Here is a 25,695-nt window from a genome sequence, read left to right as displayed (position 1 = left end):
CATCTCCCTCCCTCTATCTCTCCTTCGTTCAAGTTGGCAGTTTCAGGTGCGAGTGTGTGTATGCGAGAGTGGTTCCCTTTGCTTGCCAAACCCAATTCAATCCTACTATGAGAGCGGGGGCCCAGATCAAATAAGGCAGAGCGCAGCTATTATAAGAAAACAGAGAAGGGGAAATCCATGCTCACACACAGAGAGAGAAAGAGGGGGAACTCTCCGTTTACTCAGGTGGGTTAACTCTCTGAAAGATTTAAATTTAAACCAAATGTAACAGGTCCCTTACTACAGGAACCGTATGTGAGGTGAGATGAATTTCTGTATGGCGTTTAACCTTTAGCAGGTTACTGGAGCCACATAAACTTTTCTGGTGCGTTGAGTCGAATGTCAAACAACAGAGAAAGGCTTCGTTTACTTTATAATGAGCATTTGTGCAAGGATTGATACCCCCTGGCGTTGTCGGACATCTAAAGCCTCCTGTGAAGCTTTATTATAGAGAGTATAGCTGGGTTAATTGGTAATTTGACATCTTTGAGATTACTGCGAGTCGTTGCTGCAGGCTGCGGCATCTAACCATAAGAGAGTGGGTGGGAGTAATTTCAATTTCAAATGATAAAAAAAAAAAAGAAAAAGAAAATCAATCTCTGCAAATTGACTGAATGCATATAAAGCTGTCACATTTTCCCTCCCGCGTGTCATAAATACATTTCCTTTTTCCTTCCGGCATCTAAAATATCACAACACGGTTCTGCAATAGAGAAATCAAAGCCAGCCATATTTAGAAAAATCAGTCCCGGTGACTTTCTGAATTTAAAGTCGCAGTCGTCACGTTAGAAACTTAAACTTAATGAGCACATCAATGTGACGCTTCCAGTCTAGTAACATTGGACAGAAGGCTGATATGGGAATCACATATCTCCATCCTGATGAAAAAAGCTCAAAGTGGCTGTATTTCTTGAGGAAACTTAAGAAAGAAGAGAATTTGAGGACCAATAGAAAGCACCCTGACTGTAAACCCTTAAAAACAGCGTGGGATGTGCTCGGCCTATCAGGACAGGAGGGCTCCAACACTGCCAGTTCTCCCTGCTGCTGTCTGGCTACAGATGGATCAGCTGCTCTACCAGCAGACTTCAGAGCAGTTTCCCTCCTCAGGCTGTAAAACGTCTACATTCATCCTCCCAACTCCACATTTAATATACCTTTTGCTTTTTTGTCTCTTTTTATGTAATAAAATAGGACTCCAACAGCATTTCAAGGGCAATGACATTATCCTTCAGCTTAGAGAACAGACATTAGAAGTTAAATAGCTTAGATTTGGCAAAAAAAAAATGTCATTAGACCAAAACGACTAAGAGGGGGCAGCAGGCACATCCTCAACAGGCATCCGTCCCCTATATAGATGACTGACAGGCTGTACGTGGTTCCCACATTAAACGGGACATTTTCCGACATGTGTTGATCACACGACTTTGCCGCCCGCCGTCATTGTTTGAGCTTCCAGACTGTCAACCCCTCCATCTGCTCATTTCTGAGGCTTTCTGCTCAGAGAAAGGCAACTGTCAACAGTGGGTTTACAAAAGAGAGGTGAGGCAGAATGAAGCGGGGAGTGTAGCCGTGTCATTTTTTTTTTTTTTTTTCAGCGAGAGTGATGGGTGGAGAAAGGAAGGGAGGGGGAGGGAGAGAAGGGCAGGCAGAGGTTGAGTTTGAGTCTGAGTGAGAATGAAATAGATCATAAGAACTTAGTTAAAGGACTACTATATATTCAGGATTTTTTTGCGTAATAATATACTTTTCTCGCATTTATTTCATCTAAATGTTACCTTGGCTTTATGCTGTCTCTCCCAGGCTCTCCTTATTTAATGCTCCTCCTGGCTACTCCTCTCTGAATTGGTACAAAGTTAATTTAATAAACTAATTAGTCAGTACTTCAAAACATATTTGTATAGTTATAAGATTAAGTCCCCAAGCACACGGCGGTACCTCCGAGCAGAATCTAATGAAGCTGTCGGTGAGTAAAGCACAACTCTATATAGCTTAGGGGCAATAAACAAAAAAACTGTTTCGCCATAAGCAACCGGGATGACACTTCTCTGTGGGTTTGGGGATTTTTTTTAACTAATAACAATTGCAATCTTCAATGAAAATAACACTCCATCCGAGACACTATGACCGTCAGCAGCAGGAGGCCAAGGACAGAGGACAGGTCTCACCAGAGTCCTGAGACTAGGAGAGGATACAAGACGAGAGGATGTGAGAGGACACGAGACGAGTTGGAGATGCGCTCAATGAGGCGAAAGGCAGGGATCGGCTTCCTCGCCGTTCTCAGTAAGCCGTTCTATTCATTCCACTCTCCCTCATAGGACAGAACGCGGCCTCGACACACAGCTGGTGAGACGGAGATAAAGGACTGACGGAGGAGCTTCAATAGATACAGCGGAGGGCGAGGATACAGAAAGGAGGAGAGGCGGGCGGAGTGAGACGGCTGACATGGAAAGAGATTGAGACTAAGAGAATGGGATCGGGAGACTGCAAAAGTTAAGGGACATCAGTGGGCGGGCCAAGAAAGCAAGGAATACAATCAAAAGACAAATCACGTGAATGGAAGATGAGCGGGGAAAGAGCACAGGAGCTCAGACGAGTTGATCCTCTATTAGACACAGAAAACACACATCCGCTCTCCTGAGCTGTGCTTTATTACAACTCTAATACAGACTAAATACACAAAGAAAGAGTGTAACATCAAGCCAGACACAATATCACACGTTGGGTTTTCCTCACAGTTCCTCCTCCAGGCAATTAAAAATAAATGGTTCGTCCAGTTTAAGTGATGTTATAGTGACACATGATTGTTATTTTTATCAGGAGAAGAAAAGTCTTTGTGTAGTATTATTTTACATATTTTTGAAGAAAAAAGGTGCATAGTTGTCTTTTAGTTCTTCTTTTTATAATGAACCAACAGGTGAAACGTGGAGCTTGATGGAATGACAGGTAACTAAAATACCTTTTGGTGACTCATCCTGCACCATCAGCGTTATGGTCATGTGGGGAAGTCTAATTCTAGTGAGAGACAGCAGGTCATGCAACTTTGCTGCGTCTGCTCCTGCATTTAATGAATAATGAATGAACATTTTAAAAAGAGCCACTTTGTTTGTCCTATTATGATTATATAAATACTATATAATACTATAATAAATACTCTGTGGTCGGTTCCTATTGACCTTCTGATTGATTGAGTCATATGGTGTGATGTTGCATACGTGTATAAATCTCTTATAAAAGGTTTAAATGATCAATTCCATACTAGTTTGCAATGAGAAGATTAATTGAACAGTAGTTTAGCTTTTGAATTAATGTTGAAAATCACAAACCACAGTTGGTTTGAACTGAAGACCCTAACTCCATCAGACAGCCGTCCTACCTGAGCAGAGGAGGCGGAGCTACTTGGGCGGAGTAGGTGGAGCCTGCCGCTCAGTTGAGAGCCGACAACCGACGGGAGTTCCTGTTGTGAGGTCTGGATCTCTCCACCAATGGGAGAGAAGCGTTCCGGGTGCCTGCGCCGTCTGTCCACGTCCGTCTGTCTGCAGCTGCTGTCACCATTCCCTACGGGGGGGAAACACGGAGAGAACGTTAGCACCATTTTTCAAAGCGTTCCTTACTCCATTATGATTATTGCTTTTTCTGGCTCAATTATCGCCGCATAATAAACAAATCCCCTGCTATGCAATTACAATCAGCAGCTTAACCTTCAGTCTAGTGTTGGGTCCCATAATGGAAGATGTGTCGAACAGCAGATTATGAAGAAAAGTAAACTAAGTGGTTATTCTGAGAGGTTAGGGACAATCTGACTACTGACCACTTGACAGAAGACCCAGTCAAGAGGACAATCTGACTACTGACCACTTGACAGAAGACCCAGTCAAGATGTACAAGCCCGAGTGTTGCCTATGCGAGTAGTGGCTCTTCCTTGATGACATCATAGTGCATATGGCTGTGCATGTGATTCTGTACACTGGCTATGGCTGTTTCAGAACAAACACCCATGCTATTTATACACTGACGCCCCATCGGCATGGCAAGCACGCTTTGTTTACCCGCATGAGACACTGGTTTGAGGCGTGTATCCTCCTTTTTTTTCCAGAGACAAAAAAAAAATGAAAACATAGTAATTTGGAGGCATTTAGGTCTCTTTCATGAACTTGGCTGGCGATCCGGTGAGGACAAGTTTCACTTTGACTAAATGCTTCCAGTAACTGGGAGCTATAATGATGAAATAGAACGCTGGTAATAAAACTAGCAATTCTAGGAAAATAAAATGTAGTTTGTTTTTGGTTTGTTAGTTTTCTTGTTGTTTGATTCATAGCCTGAGTTGTTAAATTAAACTACAAATAATTGTAGTTTTTTTTGTTATGTCACACAATATGCGGCTAAATACACACTTATTCAATGCAGTTTCATGAAGCTCTATCGTAGAAACAGATACCATAATAAGTAGGGATGCACCAAATATGTATGTGCATTGTTGTAATGTCAGTGCTTAATAAATATTTTCATACTTTTTTAATTGATTTATTCTTTGAATTGCAATGCCTTGATTTTAGTGAGGTTAGTACACAGTCATAGCCATAAATGCAATGGTACTAATAATTGGAATATTCATTTATTTCTGTGTTTCGATTTTCGATTTTCAGCTTGGGTTTCCTCATTTTCGGTTTTCAGTTTCGGCCAAGAATTTTCATTTCGGTGCATCCCTAATAATAAGCATATGACTACAATGCACTAGTGTTCTGTGATGTCTGCAACAATCCCAGTGGCATGCTTCTACTCATAAAACAAAACTGCATAAACATCAGTTAAGGGAAAAAAATGCTATATTGATACATCCCGACTTTATGATCATGTTGCAGGGTGTTCTGTAAAGCAGCGACTTATTCTTTCCTGGGGATATAAATGTAGAAAAGCATCTAATTTGATGCACAAGTGCAGAGAAAAAAACGCCCGGTGCTCCCAACCAACGCGCTCTTCTCATTTACAGTAATCCCGGAGGCTGTTACTATAACGACAAAGACACGTCCCAAGGTCACGGGGCGGGGTTGAGCATTAAGTTGAACCCTGAAAACAACACAAAAATCAGTCAGTCGATCATGTGACATCAGGTCCCGAGAACGGACACCGATACTAAATCACATTTTTTCTTGTTTGTGTCTAAGTTGAAACTAAAACTCAATTAACATACACAAACGCCGGCATGCAGGCATGTGACACTTAGATAACACCTTGTATACACAACATATAAATAAAATATGCAGCATTTTAAGTCACGCACACACACACACACACACACATAAGAAACACTTGAACAAGCAAAGACAATATGGAGTCAAGGATGAAAACAGAATAACAGCTGTAGCAAAGACAGCATGCTAATTATCTGACATGTTGTTATTAAAGTCTATTTATGTCTATTTTTTCTAATTCAAATCAGGATCTAGCTGAAGAACAAAGCAGACGATTTCAAAGACATTATATGCCATCGTTCAGTACTTTTCCCTTTTAGTTGAATGCCCCCAAAAAATATTCTAGTTTCTATTTACACTATGGCTTAAAAACCTTACCTGCCCTGACTGTAAATGAACCTATAATAAACATAAGAATTAACTGACAGCACTGTGAAACTGTAGTTTGCAACATGGATCTTTAAAAAGCAGGTTGTGTGTGAACAGAAGAGGAGGTGAGCTTGGTAGAGGACTTGTGTTAAAGGAATACTTCCCTCACAAAATGATCATTAGTACATCAATTATGTGTTTGGGAAGAACTGAGCCTACGACTTGGATTATACAGCATGAGTTGTGTGAGAGTTTGTAAAAGGATTTTTGTATAGTTTTGCTTAAGGCTGACCCAAATACCAAAGCTTCAACCTTGCCATGGTAATCAACATCAAAATAACTTTTTGAATGCATCCGTTTGTTTTTGGATTGGGGGTTATGCTTGGACTCACTTTGCAATAATGTCCAGCTCCCTGTACAATATCCCTTATTTACGATGAGATATTCTCAGACGGATAGCGCTGTCTGTGGAGGAGATCTATAGGCTCAACAAACCCAGGACTTTTATTATAGGCCCATATTTGCATAGACTACAGTGCATTTATTTAACCATTTTTATAAAGGCTTTCATATGAACAAATTCGTTTTTATGGGCTATAGCTTCAATTTATTTGACATGATTATTGCACATTTGTAGCCCTTTTTGTTTTCATTAAAAGGGTGTGTGTGTGTGTGTGTGCGCGCGCGCGTGTGTGTGTGTGTGTGTGTGTGCGTGTGTGTGTGTGTGTGTGTGTGCGTGTGTGTGTGAGAGAGAGTGTGCGCAAGTTTTTCCTCCTGCTCAGCACCTAGCATTCAGTTCCCTGTCTGTCTCACAACACACTCAATAATAGTGGCAACCTGAGAGAGTGTGTGTGTGTGTGTGTCTATGTGTGTGTGTGTGTCTATGTCTATGTGTGTGTGCGTGCGTGTGTGTGTGTGTGTGTCTCCATGTGCACCTATGAAACCTTGCCCTGCCCCTTTCAGTCTGATTTTCTATTGGTCACCTGGTAGACACACACACACACACACACACACACACACACACACACACACACACACACACACACACTCATTAAACACTCAGAGACACAGCGTGTGTGTGTGTGTGTGTGTGTGTGTGTGTGTGTGTGTGTGTGTGTGTGTGTGTGTGTGTGTGTGTGTGTCTTGCAGGATTACACCCTGACCTATCTTGTCTGGCTAATGCTTCTGTTACCGTCGCCAACATCCACACCGCTATTAGATGAAGAGGAACACAAGAACCTTGACTCTCTCTGTATGTAGAGCTCATTAAATTATATTTTCATTACTGTTTTTATTCAAGTTTTACCATATCTGTCACATTTCATGTAATGTGTTTTCACACATTATTTGTTGTTTGCGTCTATTAATGAGATTATTTTAATTAAAATCTTTCTCAGGAACCTCGGGGGTCACTCAATGCTCCCTTGTGGGCTTGTATTCTATTTCTATCTTTGTAAGTAGATGGAGGAAAAAAAAGAAAGAATAAACCCTTGAATAAAAGGAATGGAGCAAATGCACCAGAAGGCAACTCTCCTCAGAAGGGAATTCCACTGAAACTGACTTTTATTTGGCTATTCTGCAAACGATAAACTGCTACAAACTAGCTGTGTTTCTGGTTTTTAAATGCGTCATAAGTGTTGGCTTCCAAGGACAGAGGAAAATGCAGCGTTGCAAAGTTCTTGGATTGCACTGCAGGCTCTGGGTTCACTGGATGCACACAACAAGACCGGCAGCAAAATGGCCAACAATAGGCTGGTTAGTTGCACACAACCCCGTCTGCACCGGCCTATCTACATCTACAGCTACAGCAACAGCTACATCTACAGCTACATCTATAGCTACATCTCTAGCTACATCTACAGCTACAGCTACATCTATAGTTACATCTATATCTACAGCTACATCTACAGCTACATCTATAGCTACATCTACATCTATAGCTACATCTACAGCTACATCTACAGCTACATCTATAGCTACATCTATAGCTACAGCTAGATCTACAGCTACATCTATATCTACATCTACAGCTACAGCTACATCTACAGCTACAGCTACATCTATAGCTACATCTACAGCTACATCTATAGCTACATCTATAGCTACATCTATAGCTACATCTACAGCTACAGCAACAGCTACATCTACAGCTACATCTATAGCTACGTCTATAGCTACATCTATAGCTACATCTACAGCTACAGCTACATCTACAGCTACATCTATAGCTACATCTACAGCTACATCTACAGCTACATCTATAGCTACATCTACATCTATAGCTACATCTACAGCTACATCTATAGCTACATCTACAGCTACATCTATAGCTACATCTATAGCTACATCTACAGCTATAGCTACATGTATAGCTACATCTACAGCTACATCTACAGCTACATCTACAGCTACATCTACAGCTACATCTACAGCTACATCTATAGCTACAGCTACAGCTACATCTATAGCTACATCTATAGCTACATCTATAGCTACATCTATAAACATCTAGAGCTACATCTACAGCTACATCTATAGCTACATCTACAGCTACATCTACAGCTACAGCTACATCTACAGCTACATCTACAGCTACATCTATAGCTACATCTACAGCTACAGCTACATCTACAGCTACATCTACAGCTACATCTATAGCTACATCTATAGCTACATCTACATCTACAGCTACAGCTACAGCTACATATATAGCTACATCTATAAACATCTAGAGCTACATCTACAGCTACATCTATAGCTACATCCATAGTTACATCTATAGCTACATCTACAGCTACATCTACAGCTACAGCTACATCTATAGCTACATCTATAGCTACAGCTACAGCTACATCTATAGCTACATCTATAGCTACATCTATAAACATCTAGAGCTACATCTACAGCTACATCTATAGCTACATCTACAGCTACATCTACAGCTACAGCTACATCTACAGCTACATCTACAGCTACATCTATAGCTACATCTACAGCTACAGCTACATCTACAGCTACATCTACAGCTACATCTATAGCTACAGCTACATCTATAGCTACATCTACATCTACAGCTACAGCTACAGCTACATCTACAGCTACATCTACAGCTACATCTATAGCTACATCTACAGCTACAGCTACATCTACAGCTACATCTACAGCTACATCTATAGCTACATCTACAGCTACAGCTACAGCTACATATATAGCTACATCTATAAACATCTAGAGCTACATCTACAGCTACATCTATAGCTACATCTATAGCTACATCTACAGCTACATCTACAGCTACATCTATAGCTACAGCTACATCTATAGCTACATCTATAGCTACAGCTACATCTACAGCTACATCTATAGCTACAGCTACATCTATAGCTACATCTATAGCTACAGCTACATGATCTACAGCTTCATGATCTACATCTACATCAGATATAAAAAGTCATGTTCGAGCAATTGAAGCACCTCTCTCAGATAACTACGCAGTGTGTAACGCTGATTCATGCCTGTATGAGATCGTCCATCATACTTGTCATAACAAATTTACAACCTTATCACATATCCGGCATTCATAATGAGTGTCTGTGAACATTGTATCACAAATCAAGTGGAATGGTTTGAAGCAGTGATAATAAAGCCTCTGCTAACCTGAACATTACGCCATAAGTTATTAGCACGACAATCACAATCATTCTCAAGACGTGCAAGTTCAGATTCAAATTTCAAAGTACACATTCAAACATAAACCAGGCCTCATTATTATCTAAATGAATCACATGCAACCGCTTTGGCAATACTGATTGTGATGCTGGTAAATGAGAAAAGCAGTGATGGGGGAGGGAGAGAGAGAGAAGAGGACCAACACATACAATGAGACACGGAGGGGAAACATGAACTACCTCTTGGTTATGCAACTCACTCACTAACCCTCAGCACCATCACTGCAGGTCAAAGTTCAGCGTACTCTTTAAAGCTGCCCAAATGTGCTTCTGTGTACGTGACGATCGCCCTTTTCCCCCCTGCTGATAAACACAGACTGTCATTCATACAGTATGCTTACATACACAGCCCAGATAGCAAAAACAGTAGTGCAGCTAAAATAAACACTTCGGTGCTCCGTGCACAGCTTGGATGCGGCGCATAGATGTACAGAGATTAATGAAAATTAAAAACCCTTCTGCACCAATTTTGTCAGCGTGCACGTAATAAAATTGCGACCTGCTGTCTAGAAAAATGACTTCAGAGGTTTAGATTGCCAGAACTCTCCGACTCCCCTCTATTCAGCCTACATAGGTATTTGCCTCAATTAAGTATCACCTGATGAAACAACAACAGCTGTGTAATGCCACGACGTGATCCTGTTACTTCACTTTATCAAGTCGACTTGATAACAAACGGGATCGTGTTTGCGACTTTACAAGAATGTTTTCAGTGTGGAGAGAAAGCCGGCTATACGTAGTGGTGCATTTCTTTAGCTGCACCCTTAAATCAGAGGATTTGAATGTAGATTAACCACGCTTTAAATCAAATCCAACATGCTTCTTCTCTCCTTTCAACTGTACTCTTTGTCTTTTCTCTCCTTAGATCTCATATCCTTCTTTCATTCACGCCTCCCCTTTTGTGATTATATCCCCCCTCCGTTTTTACTCTCCTCATCCCTCCTCTCTAATGCTACGGTTCTCCAGGGCAACACGTATCCCAACATACAACAAGAAGCCAATGAACAAGAAAAGTGTGTGAAAAAAAAAGGGAAAAAAAACAGAGAAAGCCACTGAGAAAGGAATTCCTCCATTACCGTGTCGGGAGGGTGCATGTGTACAGTATTTAGACACGCGTGTGAGGAGCTCACATGTTCAAATGAGACTGTTGACAGAGTGCACCAAAGACTGAACATCAGAGCTCAAGCTGCCACCTGAGGGAATTACTCAGCATTCCTCAGTCAAGCCACGTTAGCGCAGAGGGCCCGGAGACGCAGGGAGCCCAGCTTTGATCACCCCCGCCCCCCCTAAGATCCCAACATTGGGATACGGGGAATACGCTGGGAGGGGGGCCTGCAGGAAACACACACACACACACACACAGGATCACATCTTCAAAGTGGGACACACACGCGCACACTCAAATTGCGTTCTTCGACTTACATTTTTCCAGACATTCAAAAGACATATGCTGCCCACGCATGCATAGTAATTACTGCGTTTGATGATTTCTCAAGTCTTTTTCCTCTCTCGCGTACACACACACACACACACACACACACACACACACACAATCTGGAATTAATACGGAAAAGTTGTCAGTGTCATCTTCACACAAACTAAATCAGCGCTCCTTCTGTTAAACACACGCTTTCCAGTCGAAGACGACGCACGGCGAAATGAAGCAACCATCCAATTAAAAATAGGGCTATTGAAATGTGAATGTGACGAGACATAGTGTACACTTGTGGTGCAACAAGCCTGCTCTCCAGCGGACCATCTGACAGCGAGGCAGACGGCAGGTATAATGGCCGCCATGGATCGCTGCTGCTCTACCGCCACATTAGAGCGAGGGGATACAAGCTGCCGCTGTCAGCGCAGGCGTCAAGAGACCTCCTTTAACTCCTTGACGCAAACTTTTAGTCTCACTCGCCCTCCACAATTTAGTTCCTGTCAGAGTGCACTAGATGAAGAATCAACCTCTACTCCTTTTCTTGTCTTCTTTTCACGCTGATTTTGGAGATTATCTCAAAATTGTTAAGAAAAGCTCTTCAGTGGAGAAAGAAATCCACAACAAAGCTGTAGAGTCCTTTCTGACTAGAGTGGGACTCTAGTCAGAGTATCTATTCAGAGTTTACAGAAGACAGCAGAGAAAGGTTTGACGAGTGGATTTACATTGACTCAATACGCATCTGTTTCCGAAAGAAAGAGACTTCCTGAGAAGTCGAAGGTACAACATCTCTCAGAACAAGACTGCGACGTCACAACAAGGGCTTTGATTAATTAATGTGAGATAGCTGAGAGGTGAAGTCGGTCCGGGAGGAACCAAAACCTCTTTCTCTCTCAGGATCAAAGTAAAATACTTCCTCTAATCAGAATAACAAAAGTTAACCCCAATCAAATCAGATATCAGCAGGAAACTTGATCAGCACAGGAGAGAGAAGTATTAGGATGACGTGGAGGTCATTCTTCTACACAATAACAATACACACAAAAAAAAATAGTTTGTAGGAAATGTATTAGACAGCTCGTAGTGTGTAAAGTGATATGAAAGATGAGATGGCGTTCTTCCAAGTTCAGCAATATACCAGGACTGAAACCCACGTGTCACGCACCGCAGGCCACCGACACAGAACAACACTAAATATAATTTATTTGCATGTCAGCTTGACTGAGAGGTGCTCCACAGAAAGTGGGTCAGCCTCGTAGCTATGGGTTGAACGATTAACTTTCAAGAGGAAGATGAAAAATCTCTTCTTGTGTTACCAATTGCTTGCAGTTCCTTCGGAAATAGAAATTGTTATGAGAGGATTTTTTTTACGTATTTGTATCTGTAATGCACCAAATGCTTGAATATCCTTCTGTGGACACGGAGGTGAGTTGACTTTAAGAAGATAACAGCTAGTACGGGGTTCACAGCACGACTTTAGGAAGCCACCGGCATACGTCATCAAGCACCGCGGCTGTGGCAGGTTCCTGCTGGCAGCACAGGTGCTCACACGCACACGCACACACTCACACACACACACACACACACACACACACACACACACACATGAAGCGCAGGTGCTCACACTGCCCCACCAGCTGTCCCTTGAGATCCTGCTACAAGGTCTGATGACCAAGACAGAGAGGACAAAGGAACAAGAGAGGGACTACAAGAGAGAGGACTGAGCAGACGCCATCACTGGCAGGTGTGTGTGTGTGTGTGTGTGTGTGTGTGTGTGTGTGTGTGTGTGTGTGTGTGTGTGTGTGTGTGTGTGTGTGTGTGTGCGCGTGTGTGTGTGCGCGTGTGTGTGTGCGCGTGTGTGTGTGTGTGTGTGTGTGTGTGTGTGTGTAGTGCGTGTCAGTTCATGGCTCACTTCCAACATGCTGCACTGCCCTTAACCCAAATAAAGTCTGGGTATCTTTGTTTAACCTTGACTGCTTGTGCTGTGTGTGTGTGTGTGTATACATGTGTGTTTGTATACTTTGCCCTTGGTGTCCGTTGACACGAATGCGACATGCTTATTTGAATCTGCAAAATCATCGAGCCCGGAGAACAAACATTCAAATCCTCGCTGCTAAGGAATACAAACCACCAGTAACAGAGGGAGCAATGTGGCATTTCAGGTCAGCCGCATGACACATCACCAAAACGCTGTTCTCTCTCTCACTCCTACAAAAAGGACTGACAATCGGTTATGTAACCAAGGTCACGGGGTCAGAGCAGCGAGCGCAGCGGGGCCACACCCTGCCTGGCTGTTAGCATTCCATAGTGAGCGACACTGTCAATACTTGTCAGGCTGGAGTTGTACAGCGCGGCTGTCCTGGCTCCAGGCGCCCCGTGGGCCCGGCTCAGACACGTCTACTCTGACCTCTCTCTATCTCTCTCTGCGTTGACACACACAGGAGACACAAGAAAAATGCAAATACCCTAAAATAAGCGTACTGGTAAAATCGGGGCCAAATGTCCGCAGCATCAGCCCAGGGAAGTTTGAGAGCGGTATCCCCCCTCGGAGCCAAATCACACATCAGTTTTGAATAATTTTGCAAGTGCAATGTGTGCACGCTACTCCTCCTCCTCCTCCTCCTCCTCTGGTGAGTTAACCCATGGATGTAATACTTCCAGGGGGCAATGCACCGAGACATGGCATCACTGTCAAATAATAAAACGTATCGAAATAAGACACGCTTCACACAAAGACAGAGGGCGTGCTGGAGCTCGCTCCCCAGCTATATATTATATGGTGTTCTTTTTTGGAGTACAATAGCGCAGTTGCTTGTGGCAGCTTGTTAAGATGGGTGTTAGTCACAGGGATGGGCACCATGGGGCTACAAACTGCTACAAGGTCACACTGAGAATACATTGTTGGAGGGCCCAACAAATAAAACGTGTGCTGACACACACACACACAAACACACACACAATGTCACATAGAGAAAGTAGTTAGCTGTTGATGACCACTGCTAAATACAAAATGTCTAAATGTCCAACTCTATACGTCAAGAGAGTCCTTGACAGTAATTCATGTTGAATGGAATAAAATCACAATTAATTATACATTTAACGTCCATAATAATAAAATATCCCATTTAGCTGTAGTTTTCAGTCTTTGCGTCGAAATCAACTGAAAAAAAAGAAGACATTTTTTAACAAGCTCAACAAGCGGACAGACTCCAATCCGGATGAATCACCGCCAACAAAGCCAGTTGGAAAAGTTGAAACGAGGACAGCGGCGCTGTAGAGAGTGATTCTGACATATGCATTAGAAAGAGCACACACGCGAACACGCAGCTGGTCTCGGTTCAGGGGGTTCTAAGTGCAATCTCTTCTGACACGTACTGTACAGAAAACCATCTCTCACACTCACGGATTAATACAGTACACACACACACACACACACACACACACACACACACACACACACACACACACACACACACACACACACACACACACAGGAGTGCCCCCGAGTGTCTATACATGATTAAAAGACTGAAAGTGGGGCAGGCGCACCATTTCTCGCTCTGTGAAATTACTGCAGTTCCTTTTAGCCCTTCTCCAACACACACACACACACACACACACACACACACACACACACACACACACACACACACACACACACTCACACACACACATCCAACTATGTCCAGTGGGTGTGCGCGGCGACATGCATGCACAAGCTACATAGCTTTGGTTCAATAATTGAGCGATTCCCCCAATGAAGCAGCAGGGGAGCGAAAAGCTCAAGAGCCGATCAGTTATTGGTCCCACAAGAGATGACAACATTTTTTTTTAATGTCAGCCCCTCCCTTCCATTCACCTACCCGCTGAGTTAATGTTTTCCTGGTGCTGTGCACTTTTTGGTATACATGTATCATTTAATAGCATTTCATTTTAATTGGTCAGCTGTGGACATATTCTGGTTTCACTCTATAGTATTCTAAAAGTAGCTTATACAAAGCTTTTCAGCTGAGTGCAAATTAAAGGATCAATTTACAGGATTAAAATATATATATATTTATAAATCCCTTGGAATTGAAAGTCCTAATTGAAGTCAAATGAGTTGTCACAGTGCTCATCTTGCCGTTGATGCAAAATTGCAGCCTCCTTAGATATTATTTGGAAAATAGAGTCAGACATCATTTAGCTCTTGCATCACTGTGATGTTCTCTAACTGTTTTATCTCCACTGTTGAAGGATCGTCTGGACATTTGGTTTTTGACCTCTGACTCTTCATAGAAAACCACATCCACAAACCAAAAATAGCTCTCGCAGAATTCAGATGTACTCTGAACTGCAAACATATTAGTTCAACAGAGCTGAGGCCACAGTATGATTTTGTACATTAATGTGATATGATATTGTTGCTTTTTAGTGTTTTTTATGATAGGAATTGTTACATTTTGTTTCTGTTCCCACACCAAAACTTTACCCTCTAAGCTGGCCGGGTCCAGCTCCGACTGAGTAATACACTACGTTGAGAAACACACTGGAAGTCTTCCATGACTCACAGCAGCTCCGTCTGGGGAAAATGGCTGAAATTACTTCTGTTGTATTCAGTTACATGGATTTACAAGAAGAGGTGCCTGAGACGTACTGCGCTGGACTAAAATGGGCATTTGAAAATCCATATGAACACGTACCATATCAGAAACCAAACCTGGCGTTGGGTCCGCTTTGTCTTTCTCATGGAGAAAATATATGTCAGTTTACCAAAAGATGACGTCTTTAACATGTGCACTGGAAATGGATATGTGACACTACTGCAAAGCCAAAGGTAAGAAAACAGAAGTGAGGTTTTGCAGTGCAAATTAGTAATATAGTAATAGTAATATATCTGTTGTACTCCTATTCTCTTTCTATGGCTGAGCCACTTCTGGTCTTTTTTGAGTGGCTTACAAACAGAAAAGGGTATAAATGAGTACAGGACTCCAGCTTACTACTTTTACGAGGCATTATGAAACCTTGCCTCAGTTTTAAAAGATTATAAGTAAACAACAACAATATAAGCCCTATAAATCTCCTCTCCAGAGCCGGACCAGAGAGGACTGAGCAGCGTTACTATTGGTGGACACTAATCATGTGTTGCTTTTGGCAAACTTAGGACGGAGGGGGAAAAAACCGTTGCAAAAAGTTCAAATAGAAACCTGCAAATCCAGCAGCTACTTAGCAGCCTTGTGCAAGGTTTCTGAGAATCAGACCACAGCGTGATTGTGGGAGACTCGAATGTCTGCGTCGTGATTCCAGGAGTGAAACGTGAACTTTTCAAAGGGGAATCTTTGAACTTGTCAATGTGTCCAACTTTTTATTGGTCAAACATCAACGCCGGATACGTAGAAAAAGCATGAGCTGTATTAGTAGTAGGAATTTCACCTGCCGTGAATTGATTGGTATTATTGACTCTTTTTGTTGTCAATGACTCTATTTATCCTCATTGTAGTGCTATATAATTAAGCTTTATTATTGGGGTATTATTAGGTATAATGTTGCTTTTTGAATTACAACAATTACAATTTTAAAACTAATTAAATACTTGTTTATGGTTGAATGTGGGGCGCAGCAGGTTTTTTTCAGGATCATGCTGATGAAGTCTACACTCAGTGGTGGTCAGCAGATAGACATGTTACATTGCAGCCTCCATGTTAAAAACAAGCATACATTGCACACACTGACACTTGATTCTAACACATTTATCTGTAACTGAGGCTGCAGTGTTCTATCAGAATGTATAGTATATGGCCATTGCCAAGGCAACCACATACAAACACAAGCACACTATTCAAGCTGCAAGACAGTGGCTCATGCGTTGTAACCTTGTTGAGCAACACCTCCTCAAATCTCAAACGTTCAGCCGACCTGCAACACAAACAACTGCCTTGTGCTAATGCACAATGTGACAACATCTGCTATTAGCTGGAAGGTTTGGCAAACATTCGCACGGTTAGCAACGCATCAACAATTCTGTCATGTTTGGCTGTTTTAAACAGCATATTCACACAAGAAAATATGTGTGAGGAGGCCTATTAGGAAAAAATGTCTGAGTCATGGTGGGGGGGCAACATGGTTCAGGGCCAATGTAGTTCCAGGACAAAAGGTCATGGAGTTCAGGTCAGTCTGACCAAAACCTCAACTCCAGCTGTGTTTGTGGCGTCCTTGTTGCCATTGGGTTTCCTTCAGACGCCCAGAAAACCTGGCTATCCTGAAACATCTCTTCTGTTTGATGAAGATAATATCTGTTATGTGTCGAAGCCAAAGTACTTACAATGAAAAGTGACATTTTAGTCAGTTATGTAGAACCACACAATCAGCTGGCCCGTTAGCTCAGTACAGTACAATTCCCCCAAAATATGCTAAAATTCATATATAGTGAGTCTATGTGCGCTACATTAGCTATGGCAGTTTTGACAGCTGTATTTTGTTCAAGTTTGATGTCCCAAATTTTTGCACAGTTTTACTCATAATGTCCCCTCATGCGCACATTCTCTCCCGACACACTTGCTTTAAGTCAGTGTAAATGGTATCCATGAAGTGCCTCCTAAAAGGGTTACACTGACACCGTACTCCCACCCCCCACCCTTTCAGCAGTAGTCTACAGTTCGGGAGTGTGTCCCGCCAGGTTGCAAATGCACTCAGTTATCCATCTCAGGCAGCCTGCGCGAGAGCTGGCGTGTACGCAACTCGCTGGCTGAGCTAATGGCACGTTATGTAGCATTAAGACAAGCTGACTGCGCGCTCGCCTCAAAAACCAAATCGCTGGGGTGAACGAAGAAGAAGGGGGAGAAAGCATCTATTCCCCCACAAAGACCGTCTGCTGTTGGGTTTTGATGCTGATTAGTAGTGAGAGTTGATAGGAAGCAGGGAGGGTTTTGTTTTGAGGTTCGTGGTTTACACTACACATCTGACAGACAGGCAGAATAGGAGCTTTTTGTGAATCTGACTTGATGCAGGATGTTTTTAAAGCGCTGCGGTAAATATTTGTACTTTCAGAACACATTGCCAATCAAAGACTGGATTGGATGTGGCATGGGAATTTTTTTTCTGTTTAATGGGAGTTACACTGCTGTGACATTTATGGGCCGTGCTATCAGAGGAACAATAAAAAGTTAAATAAAAATGTATCTTTAGGGTCCTATTATGGTCACTAACAAAAATGTTAACCAAATGAGAACCATCTTAAATATTAAATCTACAACTTCGAACAATTTGAATTAAGACCTGAGTATGAAGAAAATTTATTTAGATAATTACTTGAACTGTGTAATTACAGGGTGAAACATCCACATCAACAGTCATACGTTTCCTTTCTGCATGGGTTAGTAAATTAGATTTATATTCTATCCTTCTTTTCTATTAGATTTCTGTTCTTTGATGTTGATGATGATTTCAAAACCACCTGATACTCCAAATATGGTTTATTACGACCTGACATCTGGGAAGTTTGACTGTTCCCGTCACAGCCATTTAGGTTATGGAATGTATAAAAGAAACAGAGTTATTTTTGGTCTGATGAGGATGCCTCGTAATTTCCCATTAGGTCAACACTCTTCTACCACAGGTATTTCCCCCTGGGCAAGCCCCTGCAGTGGGAGTGTACACTAGCGTACACACAGCTGCACCAAGTGTGCGTGCTGTTTACTTGTTGTATGTCCACGCAAATGTCTTCTTCGAACGCCCGTGCATTGTCTTGTTCTCGACTGACTGCTGTGCAGTTTCACATCCTGAGTTTGTGAAAGCGTGTGCAGCCGTGGCTCACCGTGCATTACTCTGAACAACATACACGTCCCCGGCGAGTATGACACCGAGGCATTTTTGCAGCCAAGTTTACCTCCCCCACTGTGGCATTTGATAGTAGATGACAGTCTCAGGGAAGCAGGCCCGGCTAGGCCACAGTGGAACCTCGCATTAACCTCATTTATCTGTGTCGTAGATCATCAACTGTGTGCTACACACACTCCGGTAGAAACACACAAGCCGAAGCTGTGGCTGACAAAACACACTATACCCAAAGTAGCGGAAACTAGACCCAAAGTACACAAATTATGATTATAAAACTATTGCAGTAATATTTGGTGCATTAAAGATGACATTTCTTTCAAATAAGCCCTGTAACTGCTCTAAACTTTTAGTGTAAGAGCAGGAAGATATTAAACTTCCTTTATTTCTTCGGTGCAGTCACTGCAGTACCTGAACAACACTAGGCAGAAATGAATTCCACGAGGTAAGTGCTGCCATATTTGTCCGCCCTGTGCTTAAGAACACGTCCGTTTAATTTATAGCTCCAATTAAGTCGCCTCCCCTCAGCTGACAATGTATACAACCCCGATACTTTCAGGGGACACGTTGGTGCAGCAGTGGCAGGCAACTGGAGAAATTAAGAAAAATACAACGTTATCAAAGATCCAAGTGTGATGAAAGAAAAATAGAGGAAGAGACACTCTTGAGGTCCCGCTACTGTAATTGGCACGCAGGGGAAACATCCCGGCTCACTAGGTCTTATCTCGGTTTGCAGTGTTTTAGTCGCACCTCCCTGACGGCCGCAGCCAAATGTCCCTGTTCTAATAGCACAAGCTCACTACATAGCTAAAAGGAAGGGGCAGATATAATAGGCAGCCAGCGAGTCAGCCAGATGACGGCCATGCAGCCAACCAGTAAAAACGGCCGACTGGCCAAGCCGCAACCACCAGCCAGCCGGACAGAGAGACAGCAGTGAAGTCCAACAATCCGGCCCTGCATCCAGCAACTTGCTCTATTGAAACCACACCGCAGCTCAGGAGAAGAGGAAATACTTTCAGCCTGGCAGACGCTGTTTTAAATATTGCCGTGGTTAACTTGCACAGGCTCGCCTCAGCCTGTCCTCCGGTGCCCATCCATGCACGGCCTCTCTGACCATACAGTGACTCAAGTCCACAAACCGATGCGTTGTCAGAAAGAAGGCGCAGCAGTGGTAACACATGCCACATCACAAAACCGCTGATGAAATGAGACGTTCGAGGGCGCACTGCTGCAGTGTGCCGTGTCTTGACATCCTGAGGAGTAAGCAGTAGTAATGGAAAAGCCAGCTTGTGCCAAGAGCAACACTGGCGAAAGGGTGGGTTTTGGTATTCCAGGGATTGTTTCTATCACTGCCCATTTTCCTGTTATTGAATTCCTCTCTAGATGCATATCCTCCTGGCTCATTCTTAAGTTATTGTTGATGCCCCCACACCCAGCCCGCAGCTGAGTAAGAAGCACCGATAAAGTAACAGTAGGTTTCTTAACTGAGATGTACTTCTTCTTGCAGATGTATTACAAATGGCACATCAGTAGGTATGTTCATTATTCAGAGTTCTCCCCTAAATTAAATAAAAATTAAGATTTGAAGACAATAACTGTGAAGGTCATGCCAATGGTCTGGGCTATAGAAATTATTACATTTCTGCTCCAATATATATACAAGACCCCTATTCCTAGCATTCTTCTGTCATCTCTCTTCCTCATCACTATCTATCTGGCCGTGTCCCAGGTTGTCAGCTTATCCTTGTCCCAGGCCTGCAGCTCTGTGGGGAAGAGAGGAGTCTGCAGGAGCTGTCTGACTGCCAGTCAGTGTCAACTCCCTACTGTAATCCTCCACTGCCTCTGATAAGGAAGAGAAGACCGGGCTAGAGGAAGAGAAAAGAGGAGAAAAGGGGCGAGAAGACAAGACTGGAAGAATGTGTTTGTCATTGAGCGAGCCACAGTTGAAAGAGCTCAGAGCCATTGCTCTATTATGCGCTATATAATACCATTAAACAGCTGTTATCAGTTCGGTCCTCCCTCATTTAACTTGGCCCTCAAAAGGCCAATGCTTAAAACCCTCAGCCAGGCTTCGCTTGGAATGTAATCAAATATGAATCACAGCAGAGAGATCACAGGAGCAGTGTACTGAATCAACCATTGTATGATGACTTACATGAGGTACCACATTGGATTTACAGCTCGGGCACAGAAATGAGCTTTCTAGAAACAGTTTATGAACCAGCTCTGAAGATTTCACTGGTTTGATGATTGGCTTAAGCCTTTTTCCCACTGGACAAAAAAAAAAAAAACACCCACCAACATCTGGCTTTTGTCTTCAGGGGAAAAGGTTACAATCAGCATTCATTCCCAGGACAAAGGACCGCAGTAGTCACGCGGATTCATCGGCTCCAGTGATGGAAAGCTGACACCCAGTTGACAGGCCGCTTTTACAGTGTGATGCTACGTGACGCACGCTGCAGTGAATATATGAGAAATAAAATCAACATTATTATAATCTATTAACATATAAAACATATTGATAATATGCTCGTAAAAAACACTTCATTTAAACTCGGCAGAAACAAAATAAAACTCGTCTTTCTCATTATTTCCATTGTTCCAACAATGACAAAGACTGAACCAGTCACAGATTAAAAGAAAAAAAAGGAAAAGATGTAACCACTGTAACCATTCCCCCATTTATTAACCCTGCTTCTGGTGCCGGTGACACACCAGAAGAGAAAAAAAACAGAAAGGCACTCTTCTCCTGCTGGTCTACTAGCAATGGGAAAGGAGTTTATCGTCTATTTTTAGCGTGTTTTCCTGTAACAAACCTGTATATACGCTCTACATTTGGTGTATTAGATTCAAAGTGATGCAGGAACTCTTAAAGCCTTAGAGCTTGCTATTAGCACACAGGAGCACTCCGTCATCATTTAGACACAGAACACTCTGGAGTTTAGTCCGGTTTAGCGTTTTACAGCAACCTTCCTGGCATACAGACAAACTGTATATCATGTCAGCTACACTGGCAGCCATTACACAGCCAAAGCCAACACACGGCTGAACTAAGTCCCAAAGCCAGCTTCCCTTTTTCACATAGTTATTGAGCCATGCAGCGGCTTATCGACCCGACAACGTAACACAAGTCTGTAGGCCGGCTTTGGTTCCCTCTCTCTCTCTCTCTCTCTCCCATTCAGACACTGGGACTACCTCGGTCATTCAGAAGATTGGTATTGATTAGATTGCCACTTCAAAATAAAGACGGTAAGCATGGAAAGAGGGTCACAAAGACTGCAAATCTACTCTAATGTTCACACACACACAGTACGGATCCACAAGTAGTAAAGTGATTGTTATAATGCTTTAAATGAATTACAAATATAATCGAGAAAAAAAAAACACTTAAAATAAGCAATCTTGGTGAATTTCCATTACGGTTATAATCCTAAATATCATCACAGTGAATTGAAAACGCTGTCTACCTCACTATCATGGTAGCAAATTGAAAAATAGAGCCTGATTTAATAACACATACATTTTAAAAAACATATTTATGCAAGGAGCATCTTTTTAAGATTATTTAATTGTTCACTAAAAAAGAGTTATGTGACTTATCTGTACACAATAAAAATATTAGCAAGTCTAAGTGCCATTTTAAGAGTTTTAAGCACATTTTGATGATTATAGGGATAATATCGTGATATAAAATGTTCATATCGTCCTGTCCCTATTCACAAGACCATAAAAAAACCTCATTCACTCAGAGATCGCCAGTGACACGTTTATGATTAATCGCAGAGTCAAGTGCCTGCTGCCGCATCTCAAACAAATTGCTGTTGCTGTCCTGTACAGACAGCAGTCCAAGAAACACAAGCACTAAGCAATAAAGGCACACCCGATCACACACGGTGGAATGTTCGTTCACACAAAATACACAAAACTCTCATTGATCCCCTTCAAAAGCAGTGTTCTGTGTGTGAGGGTGTCCTTTCTCTTGTGTGCATGCATGTGTACTCGGTGCGCTCATGAATAGAGGAGGATGAAAGGAAAAGCTGAAAAGGTCTAAGCGCACTGCATGGTTCAACCAGACAGCTCAATCTCTTGATGCGCCCCCAACACCACCCACCCCTCTTTACTATTTCAAAATCATTTTTCTCACACAGACTTTTTTTTATTTGTCCAACTTTAATCCCATACTCCCTACACCCACCCTTCTTCTTTTCTGTGTAGCTCACGTAGTAGCTGGTGTAAAAGCAGACGCCTGTGACGGAGTCTGGTGTGAACTACGCATCATTTTTTACCTATAATCTGTGGAAAATGCGTCTCCTTTCAGTGTGGGACAACTAAATATGTTTCTATGTGCAATAACTTTATTATAACAAGTGTCTATGTTTGTTATGCTCCTTGCAACAGATGTGCACTATTTGTACATGAGAGTTAAGTCAGGGCCATAGTATGAAATAAATGAAGAAAACTTTATTAGGAGACTGCCCCATCTCCACTTAAGCTTTTGTGCGGTGCAGGGTTAGTTTGTTTTACCTATGCGTTTACTCACCCATTCAGACTCCAAACATCTCAAGCGATACAGGTGCTTATTTGTGTTTACCCTTGACTACGCCCCCGCCTGCAGTGTGTAACGTGTCACAGCTATTCTCTAAGCAAATGTTGAGAGCAAGCACTGTTATTCTATCTACAGACACACACACACACACAAACTCCTGTTGCGGCGGCAATTTGTCGATCCTTCTGGCCCGCCTACCCATCATTCACTCTGCCTGTATGTGCAGGTTGGAGCATGGAGCCATGTCTGTCACTTTTTCATTCATCTGTGAAATCTCCACCCAACCATTGCCTGAAGATCACACACACATAAACACACACCTTTCCTTTTTTCCCTTACATGGGCAAATTCCAAAGACAAAGAAAAGACTTGAGTGTAATTTAGTAGATTGTGTAAATTCATGTATGTTTGAGAGTGTGGGTACGTGTGCACATATGGCTCAGACAAATGACCCAAGCTCACTTAAATGGCTTGTGATTAGGACACATTGGCTTCTAATTGCCTCTCATTACCATTTGAAAGTGAGTGGCGGCTAGAATCAAAGGCTATAGTGGCAGTGGTAAAGTGCATGTGTGTGTGGGGGGGGGGGGGGGGGGGGGTGAACAGCACGCCTGATGGACAGGGTCAAGACCGCACATAGAGCACTATAGTTCGGTCTATCCCTTTCAAAAAGCCTTGGTGTTCACCATCATGACTGAGGCAAAGCCTATTTGAAGCAACCTGAAAAATATTAAATTTGTTTTTTCTCATAGACCAAATCAAAACCTTTTTTTCCGCACCAGTCTGGAAATCATTGAACTACAACTACTCCCTCTGCTGTTCCCTAAATATACGGTTCTCCCCCCCTCTCTCTCTCCTTGATATACCTAAGACTAATATACATTTTAGGATTTCATTGTGTTCTCTTTCTATACATTCTGGGGCTGTCCTCGACCAAAGAAATTCTTTCAACGTCAACCAACACTCATGCAATTTTGTCAAATAATCAACAAGTTGATTTAAGCAACAGAACTGTAAAATTGAGTTTCTCACACAAGGAATCAGACAAAGCACCAATTTAAATCCTGAGTTAACCAGAGATAAGCTCATACGTTTCTTTGAAATGTCATACAGCACGAAAAAAAGCATAAAAAACAACTAATCGACTAAAAAAATGTCATCAACAGAGACCAAAACTATCGGGGGCACTCCAAATAAATTCAGCCCCCGGTTAATTCTCGGTGCCCAATCTAAATCCCTACTAGACCCTCTGTTTACCGATTGTATACAATAGTTCTTGTCTATCTTCACCCTCCACCCTTTAAATTAACATCTTTCCTTTCATCATGTGCTCACCAGCTTTAAAACTTCCACGCCGTTAGCTGTCAACCACCATCCTGAAAGACCTGCTGCTAAAGTTAACATTTTGTTCCATCCCATCCCTGAAATCCTGGACTGCACTGTTTCCACTCAGCTTAACCCACATCATAGCTGTCACAGGACCAAAAGTGCCCTTTTCAAATTCACGGTGCAGCCGACTGTGACCCACACTCCATCCCCACTCCTCTACGTCTAAATACAGCTTTCACCACGATGTCTAGGTTTGAGCCGGTGGAAACATTTTCAAATATATAGACTATACTGAATTTTTCCACTAGGTGTCACACTCAATAGATTAGCCGCTCCAAATAAAAAATGGCTTTAAGATAGTTGGTCTACTTTAAAGCCCACCTGAAGTTAGCATCGGCCGAAGTTATCGCTAGCTTCCCTTTAATCAGTGGGTGGCAAGCAAGACACGCAACTCACAACTGGGCCGCCAGGCTTGCAATACACCGTTGGAAACCTTTGTCACCCCAAACAAACGTGTAAACTCTCTAGTTAACGAAGACAACATGCACTCCTGGTGCATCTTCCCTCCTCCCACCACTACTGAAATGTTATCTCCTTCATGTTGCATACTAGTGGTAGTGGTCCGGTAATCTCTAAGGTAAACTCCTAATGGTATCTCAAAAAAAATCCTCCTAAAACATTTATGCCCTACTGGTATGAGCAATTGTGTACATCTGGTTAATCCCTCAAGCGTAAGAGTTCTCAAGTATGTCTCCATTAAGACCCAAGATCTCATAGTAATTCCACAGGGAACGATGATGGGTCCTCCTCACTTTATCATCCATCTCCTTTCCATCGTTAGACATCAAGACATTCCCTGCTACAGAATTGATGCTCAGCTATACATTTTCATTAAACCACTTGGCTACTACCTCTGTCCCTTCTCCGACCTGCTGCCTCTACAACACAGACAGCCGTATGAACCAAAATGTTGCTTCATGAACCAATATGATTACTATTGGTCAATGAAGAATCTGCATGCTGGAATAACTGGATAATAGAAGTGTAAAAAAAATAGCCTACATCAGTCTTTTCCACCCCCACCCCCACTGCTACACTGTCAAACTGTCAGACCAATGGAGCCCACATTGTCACTTACTACACTCTCTGAACAATTATTATCAAGGAATAACAAAAACGCAACTTCAGAGACAGAAGTTGCAGAAAGATCTACAATATGTGTTTGAAGGATATATCAAGGGAGTCAGATTGATG

General features: G+C 42.4%; 2 protein-coding genes across 3 annotated transcripts in view; both read right to left on the bottom strand.

The window, feature by feature from the left end:
• dtnbp1b (dystrobrevin binding protein 1b) overlaps positions 1-25,695 on the bottom strand; it is a 199,837-nt gene that overhangs the window by 125,775 nt on the left and 48,367 nt on the right. The window lies entirely within an intron of this gene.
• The window catches only part of atxn1a (ataxin 1a), a 77,152-nt gene that overhangs the window by 49,348 nt on the left and 2,109 nt on the right, over positions 1-25,695 (bottom strand). For both annotated transcript variants that reach the window (XM_084031542.1, XM_084031543.1), the window contains exon 2: positions 3,413-3,594. The gene's annotated coding sequence lies outside the window, so the exon portion shown is untranslated. The remainder of the gene's footprint in view (positions 1-3,412; positions 3,595-25,695) is intronic.

This window comes from Eutrigla gurnardus, assembly GCF_963514095.1.
Source record: "Eutrigla gurnardus genome assembly, chromosome: 17".
Classification (NCBI taxonomy): domain Eukaryota; kingdom Metazoa; phylum Chordata; class Actinopteri; order Perciformes; family Triglidae; genus Eutrigla; species Eutrigla gurnardus.
Note: the sequence above shows the minus strand (reverse complement) of the source record. Positions and strands in the feature narration are given on the sequence as shown.